This window comes from Bombina bombina, chromosome 5 (genome assembly GCF_027579735.1).
Source record: "Bombina bombina isolate aBomBom1 chromosome 5, aBomBom1.pri, whole genome shotgun sequence".
NCBI classification, from domain to species: Eukaryota; Metazoa; Chordata; class Amphibia; order Anura; family Bombinatoridae; genus Bombina; species Bombina bombina.
In genome coordinates this window covers 160,420,666-160,430,849 of record NC_069503.1, presented here as the reverse complement: position 1 = coordinate 160,430,849, position 10,184 = coordinate 160,420,666, and positions in this window count along the sequence as shown.

Genomic DNA, 10,184 nt, shown 5'->3' with positions numbered 1-10,184 from the left:
AAATTGCCTAATTTTAGGGCAAAACCATAGACAGTGTAGGAGATCAGCATCAGATTTCTTACACTTAAAACAGTCTCCTGTATTACTACTTGCCCATTTAGCTAACATTTTTGGTGTAATATATACCTTGTTAATTAGTTTTATATGGGATTCCTTCCAAGATATAGGAATTTTGGCCTCTTTTACTCGCTTAATGCTTGATTTAATCTTATCTAACGTTATTTCTTGAAAATAGGGCCTCCAGACATCAGTTAAGGTTTCTAAACCCAGCTGCCCTTGTTTCGACATTAAAATGTTGTAGGTTAATGAAATGGTATGAATACTATTTTTATGTAGAGTAATATAGTCTTTAAGTACACCAAAATCTTTATAGCTTTGTCTAATATTATGGAATCCATTTATAAAATGCCTAAGTTGTAAGTACGCATAAAAAATTTTGTTCAGTATATTATATTTTTGAAAAATGGATTTGAATGTTCTTACTTTGTAGTAATTGTCTAATAGTTGAGAAATATAGATTAACCCTTTCTCTTCCCACTTTATAAATATAGCAGATGACAAACCAGGGGGGAATAAATTATTTCCTCTGATAGGGAACTATGCGGACATTCGATAATCTACATCAAGGGCAGCGCAAAGCTTTTGCCATGCTAAGATCACATTACGGATTACTGACAATTTTTTAATATCTATTGATAATTGAGTAACTGGATAGTGGATTATAGCTTTAAGAGAAAGAGGAGCGACCAGTTGTCTTTCCATTAAAAGGTTTGAGAAATAACTGGTTTCTGTGATCCAGTCTAGAGCAAAACGTGCCAGAATACAATTATTGTACCATTTTATGTCAGGGAGAGCGAATCCTCCAAATTCTGGTGGACAATATAATTTAATTCGGGAGAGACAATGCCTTTTTCTGTTCCATAGGAAAGAAGCGCAATTTCTATTAAAGCGTCTTAGGTCTTTATTTGATACAAAGAGAGGAAGATTTTGGAAAAGGTATATTAATTGCGGAAGGAGGACCGATTTTATCAACATGACTCTGGCTGAGAGCGAGATAGGGAACAGAGTCCATCTGCTCAGTTTCTCCTCAGCAGTGACGAAAAACATAGAGAGATTATTGTTGTACCAATAGTTAGGGTTTCTATTTAAATTGATACCCAGCTATTTTATAGTTTCTGTAACCTGAAATGGATGGTCTTTACAGCTGTCTGTATTTTGATTTATCCATAGAATTTCGGATTTGCTAAGATTCAGTTTATACCCAGAGAAGGAGCTAAATTGTCTAAAGATTTCAAGGACCAGGGGGATACTAAGTTTAGTATTTTGCAAAAATAATAACAAATCATCCGCATAAAGCGAAAAAATTATTCTTTGATCACTGATTTCAATGCCCTGTAGGGTATTTCTTAGTAAGATTGCAAGGGGTTCTAGGGCAATGTTGAATAAAAGGGGCAACAGGGGACATCCCTGTCTTGTCCCTATATGAATCTGAAATCTGGTGGTTGGCATACCATTAACCAAAATGTACGAAGTGGGTAAGTTATAGATAGACTTAATCACTGATAAAAATTCCCCCCTGAAGCCAAACCTGTCCAGAGCAGTATATAAATGGTCCCAGGTTACTGAATCAAAATCCTTCTCGGCGTCGGCTGTTAATATTGCCTGATCTTGTTTTATAGCCATTTTTTGATTGTTAACCCAGGCATTTTCTATGATGGTAGTGACATGTCGCAGATTTCTAATAGAAGATCTCCCCGGTATAAAACCAGATTGATCCTCATGTATTATTTGATCTATTCCTGCCTTAAGTCTATTAGCCATTATAGACGTAAATAATTTATAATCTACGTTTAAAAGTGATATAGGTCTATACGAAGCAGGGTTAAGAGGGTCTTTATCTTTCTTGAGTATTAATGTAACAGCCGACGCCGAGAAATACTCAGACATGGGGTTCCCTAATACAAAATATTCATTAAACAATTTAACTAGAGTAGGGAGCAAATCATTTTGAATAATCTTATAAAATTCTGCTGGTAATTGGTCTGGGCCAGGTGCTTTGTTGTTCTTAGCCTGATCTATAGCCTCTGCCACTTCTTTAGTAGTAATGGGGTTATTTAAAGTCTCCAGAAAGGATGATGTAATTTTGGGGACTTTAACTCTACTCCAAAAGCTATTTTTATTTTCAATATTTATCTCATTCGCTGCATAGATATTTTGATAATACTTATAGAAAATTTATTTGATATCTGATGGATCTGTATAATTTACTTGGCCGTCCCTAATGGCTTCGATTATATTATTTTTTTTCCTTGTTTTGTTCAATCTAGCCAAAAATTTGGCTGATCTACCAAATTGTCCCTTATACTTTGCGTTAATTCTAATATTTTCTCGTATCATTTTTTCTTTAAAAAAAAGATCCCGTTCCTGTTTGGCCACCTGATATTTATTCCAAAGCGTTCTAACAGGGTTATTAATATATTTCTTATAGGCGTTACTAAGTTGATTAGCCAATTGTACTTCACGTGCACTAGCTTGTTTTTTCTTTTTTACCATATATGCCTTAATTACGCCTTTCAGATATGCTTTCGCGGCTTCCCAGTAAATCTCCATTTTTTCAAGGTATTCCTTATTGAAACCTTGATACTCTTGCCATTTCTGAGCCAGCCAGTCAGCAAACCTCTTATCTTGAGATAGATAGTTAGGAAAATAAAAATTATTTACTGGGTTAATAGTTAAGTTATTAGTATATATATTTAAAGAAATATTAGCATGATCCGTGATAACTATATCGGCTATTTGAGTATCGGTATTCATTGCTAACATTGGGCTTGAAATCAGAAAAAAATCTATTCTAGAAAATGCTCTATAAGATTTAGATTCGCAAGAAAATCTTTGCGCATCTGGATATTTAATACGCCAAATATCATGAACTTTTAGATTTCTGCAGTTTTGACAGAATATTTTAGCCTTTGTATTAGAAAAATGAGCCGTGTTTGTAGTACATCTGTCTAATAATGAAGTTGGGATTAAATTAAAGTCTCCTACAAGAATCAGATTTTGCCCAATATACTGAGATAATTGCATTGTAAGCTTGTTCCAAAAATCCGTATCAACCTGGTTTGGTCCATATATGTTACAAAAGATATATTTAATATTCCCTATCTCAATCTCAGCCACGAGCCGTCTGTCTTCTTTATCTAAAGTTTGTTTTAATACCTTATATGTCAAATTTTTGTTAAACAGAATGGCCACTCCTCTTTTCCTCTTATTACATGGTGAGGCAATTACATGACCAACCCATTTTGATTTTAACTTATTTACTTCTAAAACTTTAAGATGGGTTTCTTGCAAAAAGGCAAGATCAGGTTTGTGCTTACCTAATTGTTTAATAATCAACTTCCTTTTAATAGGGGAAGTTATTCCCCCGATGTTCCATGAAACACACTTAAGAATGTCTCCTATTTTCTAAATAAAAAATCAGATGGGGGGGCGGAGTTAGCCATCCAGCAAGAGAGACGTGTTTGGAGAGTGCTCTCTGCCAGATTCCTTAAAAACGTTTAAAAAGTGCCCAAAAAGTACTAAAAAACTGCTTATGGACATTCTTATGGACATCGTAGCTGGCCCTTAAGAAATTAGGAAAGCTGTGAACTAATTATAGACTCATAGGACGGAGTCACGCAATCCTAACTAAAAGCAGACCTTCCTCTTACTATCTTTGGAGGCGATACCCAGCTTCATTCTCAAGTGGCCTCCGCCGAGATCTAGACTCACCGCCTTCTCATTATTGATCCTACTTGGGGACTCACAGCGGCAATACCTAAGCCGCGCTGCTGACCGGGGGGTCGGGGCTCCGCTCCGGTTCAGCAGTACTATACCCAGCGGCTAGACGGAGGGGGCTGAGAGTCTGGATTCATCTTGAGTGACACCTGCGCTGACCGGACTCACCCTCCAACGACCCTCCGTCTGTGACTGCAGCTGGATCCTGACCGGGAGCTGACGGAGGTCCGTGGGAGGTAAGAGGAGAGAGAGCTGCGCCATACCTTTTTTGGCGCGAACATCCGCCATTTTTAGACCGGCTCCCCTGCCTCCGCCGACATTGCTCCTGCAGCTAGACCCGACTTGGTATACTGAAGGAGGGTAAGACCGGAGGACATATAGACAAGCTGCAGCCTATATATATTGTTTTTAGGCACTGACGCTACTCCTGTAATATTGGGCCCTCCAGCACAGCACATACTTAACAGTACCCCCCACGTCAAAGCAGCAGCATAGTCAAGTGGTACTGTCACCTGCTGTATTGCTGTTTGGCCATTAATTGGTGTGGCGGGCTCTGAACTACCTGCTGTGTGCCATTGCCCCTGCTGCTACCGGTGGCAGGAGTGTCACATCCACTTAGAGCCTGAGACCTACAAGGGGGATTAGTATTAGCTGGCTAACAGCCAGGCCCACTGCAAAAATAATCCCTATCTAAGTGATAACTGCAGGGGATCAGGAATAATCTTCTCTACATCACCATATCAACGAATTTGGGGCCACTTTGCCTTTTACCCTACCACAGCACATCTCCACACAATCTGAGGTGAAATATCAGGAGCAAACAACAAGTAGTCTTCATTGTGATTACTGTTACAGTTTGGTTCACTGCTGCTGCGACAGCATATGTACCTTTGGGTTAATAATCCAAAGTGGAGTGTTGTTTTATTTGGTTTTCCTGCTGCTTTAATCACTTACTCCTTTCTTTACAGGTCACGGTTGCTAAAATCTAAATAAGCATTTACGTTAGTGGCTGTTCCTCAAGGCTCTCCCTTTCCGGCCTAGCTAGTCTAGGTCGGTCACTTCCACTCCCATTTTCCCCTTCCTTTGAGTCGTATCCCCTTTCCCTGAGCTGAGAGGTAGTCTCTTTAGGCTAGTAGCGACTAACTCAGGAATGTAATCATATGTGAAGTAGTAGAATATAGATAAATACAGTAAAAGGTGTAAATATTTTTCTTTCTTTTAGGAGGTTTACTATTGCCTTTTAAAATTACAATGAGCTAATGTGATTTACTTCACACTACTTAGCAACTGAACTCTTACATTACCATTTCTCTGGAGCATGAGCCCTTTCTTGATCTCCCATAGCGAAAGATGCTTAGAGCTTGAGGCACAAAAGCGGAGAACTGCTCTAGAGGGAGAGTATCCTGTTGCTTTTCTCAAACCAACAAATTAGGAAACATGCCCTTTGAATAAGGGTCCCAACCCGTGGAGGTGCAGAATGATCACCTACAAGTAATCTCTATCATAAAAGCTAAATATCTAATGTGGGACTATAATACAGAAGCACGTTTACATTAACACAATATAATCTGTAAGAGATTGTACAGTAACAGCCTTCAAGTGAGTTTACCGGAAATTAGCTTTGTACCAGTTTATGCTCCAATATGGAAGGAAAACATCAAACAGTCAAGGACTGTTTATCTAGAGCACAAGCAAAAAAAAATCGTAAAGCTGCGCATCTGGCGGCTATGACATCAGCTGCAGATCAAGAAAACTTATCTGAAGACTCCCAAGGAGATCACATAGATGCTCCCTCTTCTACTTTAGTGGGGCAAATAAGGGAAGTATTTCAAACAGAACTGAGATCGGCGATAGCAGAGCTGAAGTCAGATATCCTGAGTATTGGTAACAGAACCTCTGTGATTGAGGACAAAGTTGATGAGGTTATAGAAGATCTGACGGAAATTCATTCCACTATGTCAACGCAGGAGAAGCAGATCTCGGTGCTAGAATCTCAAATTGAAGACTTGGAGAATAGATCTAGGAGATCTAATATCAGGATCAGAAATCTACCAGAGTCATTTGACAACCTTCCAGAAGTACTACCCGCTGTTTTCCGGAAACTCATCCCTGACATAGAAGAAAATCTCTTACTGATGGATAGAGCACACAGAGCCCTAAACAAGCCTCCAAATCCCGGCATACCTAGAGATATCATTATCAAATTCCATTACTACTCTACCAAAGAAAAGATAGTCCAGGCTTCTAGGAAGCTCCTGCAATTTGAATTTGAGGGTCACAAAATACAATTCTATTCAGACCTTTCACCAACTACCCTAAAGAAACGCAGAGATCTAAAGCCAGTTATTATAGCATTACAGAAAGCTAAGTTGAAGTACAGATGGTCTTTCCCTTTCAGGCTCGTATGTATACACCATAACACAACGTACTCCTGCACTAATCTGGAGGAAGGAATAAAGATGGTGAAACAAATGAATTTATCAATAGAAGATCAAGAAGAGCCGCTACCTCAAAGAGCACCGAAGAAAAGAACCCAGAGGATCTGGGACAAAGAAATAAGACCACAAACCCCAAGAAAGCGCTCACAGTTAAATGGTAATGATGATCCTGGCTAATCAAGATGTACGTCCTCAATTACACATTACTCTATACTCCCCCCCTGGTCTGACCCACGGGTTTTGGGGAACACATGAACTCATGCATATAAATTGACTCTCTTGGGACTTGGGAGGTCTAGAGAAAGATATAGATGATATAAAGGCTTCTGATTGGTTTAATATTGATTAGTAATGTATATAAGTCTATTTAATCTGATGGTCTGGTAGAAACTCATAAAGTTAGCTATAATAGATAATGAATGAGCTAATTATAAAATAAAACAAAAAATAATATAAAAAAGTTTCTACTTAAATCTAGGTTATTGCTCTCTCAAAATAGGTCGACATTAGACTGAGAGACAGCTTTAATCAAAAGTTAAGTTTGTCGCAATCCTTTAAGATGTATTACTAGTCCTGCTTAGTAACAGTTAGGTTTTACTTGATTATATGCTGATATGACTATATCAGAAAACAAGATGCACCCCTTGGAGAGGGGAAATGTTCTAATTCACTGTTGGTTATGTATCACTTACAGATACAATTGTATTTTATTTGTTATTGTTCTGCTTTAACTTCTCAATTTCTTCTTTTCTTTCTATGGTTCTTTCCTTCCATGGTCACTCGTGAATCACCCGGGGCTGAGAGCCCTGGTGTCATTACAAAAGCTCTCACTCACTATGATTTTCCCAGGAGTACAAACAGCATAAACAGATGGATACAGATAAGTACATTTTATCATATTACATCACACAAACTAGACAATGTCTTTTAAAATAATATCCCACAATGTAAGAGGCCTACATTCGCACATTAAAAGAAAAAAAGCTATAGCAGAGTACAAGTCACTAAAAGCTCAGGTGATTATGCTTCAGGAAACACATTTCACTAGCACTACAACACCAAAATATTGGGATGCAGCTTTTCCAATCCAATATCATGCAGTAGGAGCAAAAAAACAAAAAGGGGTTTCTATCTTAATGCAAGCTGCCCTTGGGTTTCAGGAGGAGGAAGTGATTAGAGACCCAGAGGGGAGATTCCTAATCCTAAAAGGTAAGATTCAGGGTAGTTCAATAGTTCTAGGTAATATCTATGCCCCCAATGAAGACCAGGGAAGATTCATAGCTAAAATCAGCAAAATTTTAACTTCATGGAAGAAATATAAGATAATTCTTGGAGGGGATTTTAATCTCACCGTTAATGACCAAGTAGACAGATCCCCAGCGCCACACAAAGCTCCTTCTAAAATCCTAAGTGACTTAATATTAGATCATAACTTAATAGATGTTTGGCGCATTTGTAATCGAACAGCAAAAGGCTTTACTTATTATTCAGCCGTACACCAGTCCTACTCTAGGATTGATTACATCTTTATTAGCCAAATTTTATGCCCATTATTAGTAAACACAAACATATCACAAACATCCTGGTCTGATCACTCCATTGTAGAGATCTCCCTACAGGGGTTTTTTGACCCCTCAAGACAGAGAAACTGGACATTAGATTTACATTTGTTAAAAGATGAATTAATCTCACAGAGGGTGTCCGAGTCCATTAAAGACTTTTGGCGAATTAATAAAGGTTCTACAGATAATCCATTATTTGCTTGGGGAGCTTTTAAATCATATCTTCGAGGTATACTCATTAAAGAAAAGGCTCTTATAGCCAAAAAGAAGAAAGATATCCTCCAACAAAAAAAATCAGAACTAGAGAGACTCCAGAGGCTCCATATTAACAATAGATCAGAGGAGGGGGGTAAAGCAATTATAGCTAAAAAAGCAGAAATAGACAATTTGCTGAATGAAGAGGCACTGTCTTCTCTAAGAATTATAGAAGCACATTACTTTATATACGCTAATAAGCCTGACCGTATGCTGGCTAGAAAAATTAGAAATATAACCAGATCCTCCTCTGTCCCCCAACTTCAAGCGACAGATGGACAAATTCTTAATGACCCATCACAAATAGCCAATGCGTTTGCTGACTTTTACCAGTCCCTGTATAATCTTAAAATAGATCAGACTCCACATAGAGAGACACAAATTAGAACCTTTCTGAAGGAAAGCAACATCCCTCAACTATCTGAGGAACATTCATGCCAGCTAGAGGCCCCAGTCTCGCCCAGGGAGGTTATGACTGCAATTAAACAGGCTAAAAGCAATAAAGCCCCGGGGCCAGATGGGTACTCGGGTGGTTTTTATAAAAAGTTTTCGGTACACTTGGTCCCACACTTGGTTGACTCCTTTAATTATATACTTCAGGGAGGCTATATTCCACCAGAACTCCTATCGGCAAGAATTTGTGTAGTACCCAAACCAGGTAAAGATAAATTTCACTGCAAAAACTATAGACCCATATCATTAATAAATTTAGATTTGAAACTTTTCACTAAAATACTGGCAAATAGATTAAATCCGCTTCTGACCAAATTGATTAAGCCTGACCAAGTGGGTTTTATAAGAGGGAGGGAAGCTCCTGATAATGTTAGGAAAATCATAGACTTACTGGACTATGCACACAAAGAAAGAATGCCTTCTCTGTTCCTCTCGTTGGATGCAGAGAAGGCGTTCGATAGGATATACTGGGACTATATGTTCCTGGCGCTGCAGCAGCTTGGGATTAAGGGAAAGTTTTTAAAGGCAATCCAAGTACTATACACAACCCCATCAGCATTTATCAGACTCTCAGGTTATCAATCCAAAACAATCAAAATTCGAAATGGAACAAGACAGGGGTGCCCCCTTTCCCCATTATTATTTGCCCTCTGTATAGAGCCATTAGCAGCAACCATCAGGAATAAGTCAGATATATCAGGAATTCAAATTGGCAGCACGATGCATAAACTTGCGTTGTTCGCTGATGATGTTATAATGACTATTACTAAACCCATGTTGTCCCTCCCTCCACTTTATGATCTATTATCTGACTTTGGAAAGCTATCCGGCTATAAGATAAACAACGACAAATGTGAGGCCCTTGGGACTCACCTTCCCGACGCAACAAAAAAGCTACTTGAGATAAACTTTGATTTTAAATGGGCTTCCTCGGCAACTACATATTTAGGTATCGCCATACCAAATAATTTAGATAACCTCTATAGACTAAACTATAAAAAAATATTTGCACATCTTAAAAAAGAAATGATGACTTGGTCATCTTATAAAATCTCCTTTTATGGGAGAATGGTTGTTACAAAAATGATAATTTTACCCAAACTGCTCTATCTGTTTAGAGCATTGCCTATCACTGTCCCCAAGGAAGATTTAGATGACATGCAAAGATACTTACTAAAGTTTATCTGGGTTAATAAAAAGGCCAGAATCAATAAGACAACACTACTACAAAATAAAGAGCGAGGGGGATTAGGGGTACCAAATTTACAAAATTATTTCTGGGCAGCCAGACTAGCGCAAACCTCACTTTGGAGTCTTGAGGGGGATGATATTGTATGGGTAAAATTAGAAAGTGATATGCTGCAATTGTATCCAATATATCACATTCTATGGACAGCCAAAAGAGAGAGACCATCGAAATGGACACGATACATTTCAATAACACACACTATTAAAATATGGGATAATATACAGACGAGGTCCAAACTTCACACTGTTAGCTCAGTGGCGACACCACTTTTCTTGCCATCTGTTCAGATCTCAAAAACAATCAGTAACATCTGGGCGAATAAAGGGCTATATCGAATTGCAGATATTTGGATAGACTCAAAGATTATTCCCTTTGAGAAATATAACTCTTTACATCCGGTTTCACCGGATTCTTGGTTCCAATACATTCAGTTGAAATCTAGGTTACGAG